Source organism: Otolemur garnettii, unplaced genomic scaffold, assembly GCF_000181295.1.
Source record: "Otolemur garnettii isolate 467f Iridium unplaced genomic scaffold, OtoGar3 scaffold00126, whole genome shotgun sequence".
In the NCBI taxonomy this organism is placed as follows: domain Eukaryota; kingdom Metazoa; phylum Chordata; class Mammalia; order Primates; family Galagidae; genus Otolemur; species Otolemur garnettii.
This window is the reverse complement of record NW_003852521.1, coordinates 4,945,454-4,949,097: the sequence shown is the minus strand read 5'-3', so window position 1 is coordinate 4,949,097 and position 3,644 is coordinate 4,945,454.

Sequence of the window (3,644 nt, the reverse complement as noted above, 5' to 3'; positions counted from 1 at the left end):
TAGCCGCTTGAGCCACAGGCGCCGAGCCAATAATCAGTTTTTTAAAAAAACTCTGCTATAGCTTAGAAATCATCCCGTTTTTCTGATTATCTAAACAGAACAGGCATCTTGTAGAGCATAGTGGCACCTGCTTGTAGTCCCAGCTACTGGGGAGGCTGAGGCAGGAGTGCTTGAGGACAAAGTGAGACCGTGTTTCTAAGTAAATATGTAAAGATAAATAAGTAGATAGACAAATAAGCTGTAAAGGAATTGCCTATTAGAAGAAAGAGGTTAATAAGTAAATAAGGTTTTCCTTCCCTCTTCACCCTAATTGTTTCTAATCTCATAGAAATGCTTGCATATTTGGGAAAATGTTATCTTTTTGTTTGTGATTTAATTTGGACAGACTTAGGTTTAGAGCCAAACACAAAATAGTAGGCCAGGTGAGCAAGAAAAGCCAGGTCTTACCTTTTTTGCCCCTGTGCTTGCTTTTTTGCTGCATGGAAAGCTTGTCAATTGCACAAAACTTACCAGTTGCCAGCTGGTAGTCAAGTATCCTGTGTTGGGTGTTAATACAATCAGGAGTAGGTAGAAGGAGCATTGCTTTTTGAATGAGCCACATGGGGGTTGAATCCTGAACGTTTACATTAGGCTACGTTATCTCAGAAAAGTTACTCACCTCTCTGGTCTCAGTTTTCTTACATACAGAAACCAGAAACATGTTTGACAGGATTGTCAGGAGGAGTAAATCAAAGTGCCCAGTAGGGGGACACCCAGGGCAGGATCTGCGGTGCAGCCTTTCAGCTGACCATGTGTTCTTCACAAGGGTCCGTCTTCCCCTAAACCAGAGAATTTGAGTGGGGCAGGTGTTGTACGTTGCCCAGAGAACACAAGTTTGATTTGTGAATTTAATAACAGTTTTTCACGTTTCAAAAATATTTTGATCTGCCTGAGGAGAATGAAACCAAAGAATATCATCTCACCCTGGTCCATTTTCTTCACACTAACAATGGCCACAGTCTAATCTTCATCTTTAGAGATTTGCTAATAGCTGATCTAATTACAGTTGTAAGGAGCTAGTTCTAGAAAAGGCAGTTAATTGATTCGTATCTTAGCTTTTTACTTGTGTGTAAAGGTTTCTAGGCCTGAATCTTTTCCGTTTGAAAATGACAGACAGGCTCGGCGCCTATAGCTCAACCGGCTAAGGCGCCAGCCACGTACACCTAAGGTGGCGGGTTCGAATCCCCAGCCCGGACCCGCCAAACAACAATGACGGCTGCAACCAAAAAATAGCCAGGCGTTGTGGCGGGCGCCTGTGGTCCCAGCTACTTGGGAGGCGGAGGCAGGAGACTCGCTTGAGCCCAGGAGTTGGAGGTTGCTGTGAGCTGTAATGCCATGGCACTCTACCCAGGGGGACAGCTTGAGGCTCTGTCTCAAAAAAAAAAAAAAAAGAAAATGACAGACAAGAGTCCTTTGTTCTAGACCTAAATAGAGGACTGAAAGGAAAGTGCCATTTAAATATTTGGAGAGTTCTGTAAATTGTCATAAAAACGCAAATGGCAACTTGGGTACATTTCATTACAGTAAACTACACCACCTACAATTTTTTTTTTTTTTTGAGACAGATCCACAAGCTATCACCCTGGGTAGAGTGCAGTGGCATCACCGCTCACCGCACCCTCCAACTCCTGGGCTCAAGCAATTCTCTTGCCTCAGCCTCCCGAGTAGCTGGGACTGCAGGCACCCACCACAATGCCCAGCTATTTTTTGGTTGTAGTTGATGTTGTTTGGCAGGCCTGGGCTGGATTCGAACCCACCCGAGCTTTGGTGTATGTGACTGGTGCCTTAACTGGTTGAGCTACAGGTGCCGACCTTCCACCTGCATATTTTGTCTCAGAATTCACACCTCGTGAATAGTGAAGAGCGTGTCCCCTGCCCCATCATATTTATTTATTTTTTTGAGACAATCTCACTATGTCACCCTTGGTAGAGTGCTATGGTGTCACAGCTCACAGCAACCTTAAACTCTTGGAATTAAGTGATTCCAAGAGTTTCTTGCCTCAGCCTTCCAAGTAGCTGGGACTACAGGCGCCTGCCACAAGGCCGGCTATTTTTTGTTGCAGTTGTCGTCGTTTAGCTGGCCCGGGTCGGTTTTGAACCCACCAGCCTCGGTGTATGCGGCTGGCACCATAACTACTATACTACGGGCCCCATCATAATCTCTGGCTAAGTTGCTGGAGGTACTGACCTCCTCAAGAATCCTAAGTGCCTGTATCTTCCTAAATGCAGCCATGTACTGTGTTTTAAGGCTTTAAATTTTGAACAGAAGGATTCATTTTTGGATGCCTTAGCTCTTTCTTCTTCTTGCAAGGTAAATCTTCAGAAGCAAATTAACAGCAAAGGTTGGGGTCTGCCCTCCATTCTTACACCATTATCCACAGCTACCTTTTAATGGCAATGCTTTCTTTCCACTAAAGCTGTATTTTCTATGGCAAAATTCTATGGCAGTTTAGAAAATCTATTTCTTAGCAACATCTGATGAGTGAGCCACTTTTAATTATTTATACCATTTTTAATTTTTTAGAGACGAGGTCTTGCTCTGTCACCCAGGCTGGAATGTGGTGGTGTGGTCGTAGCTATCTATAAACTAAACTCCTAGGCTCTGCTTAATTACTAGTGGTGAGGACTATGGGTACTTCCCACCACACCTGGCTAATTTTTCAGTTTTTTTTTTTTTTTTTTTAGAGACAGAGTCTTACTATGTTGTCCAGGCTGGTCTTGAACTCTTGGGCTTAGGCAGTCTTCCTGCCTCTGCCTCCCAAAGTGCTGGGATTATAGGTGTGAGTTACTGTGCCAGGCCTGTGAGCCACTTTTTGTTATTCTCCCTATGAAAAGAAAAATAGCACCAGTGGTGTTAATAAAGGTTAGAACCAGAAGAATGACAGCTCAAAGTCTGAAGATTAACATATTTACATCACCATCAACTGAAATTTCCAAAGCTTTTTTTTTTTGGAGATAGTGTCTCAGTATGTCAGTATGTCACCCTCGGTAAGAGTGCTGTGGCATCACGGCTCACAGCAACCTCAAACTCTTGGGCTTAAGCGATTCTCTGGCCTTAGCCTCCCAAGTAGCTGGGGCTGCAGGCGCCCACCCCTCTGGCTGCATTCAAGGCTGTCCCTTCAAGGCTGCATGGAGTGGCTTGGAGGGCTGCAGAGGCAAAGCCTGACTTACCCTTTCACAGGCATTAAGAAACACCAACTTGCCACGAGCCTCTCATTTACAATGAGACAGAATATGGTTTTCGTTAGAAAGTAGAAAACGCTCAATATTTAATAATCAATTAAATGTTTACATTGCGCTTTGAATTTGTATCATTTTTTAGGCAAACATCCCCTGGCCTCCTTTTTCTTCCTTGTAAAAGAAAGTTAGGTAAGGTGATCTCTATACCCATTCCTGGTGAGATCAATTCTCACAATCTTATGACCCAATGCGGTTATCAACATCTTTCTTCATTTTACAAATGTGGAACGCGCCACTCACTTTAGGGAACTGCCCGAAGTCCCGCAGAGAGGACAAGATAGAGTGAGAGAATGAATCCTCGCACAGGGTTCCTACACATCCCTTTCCTGTATTCTCTGGGCAGTACACAGAGATCAAATCACATG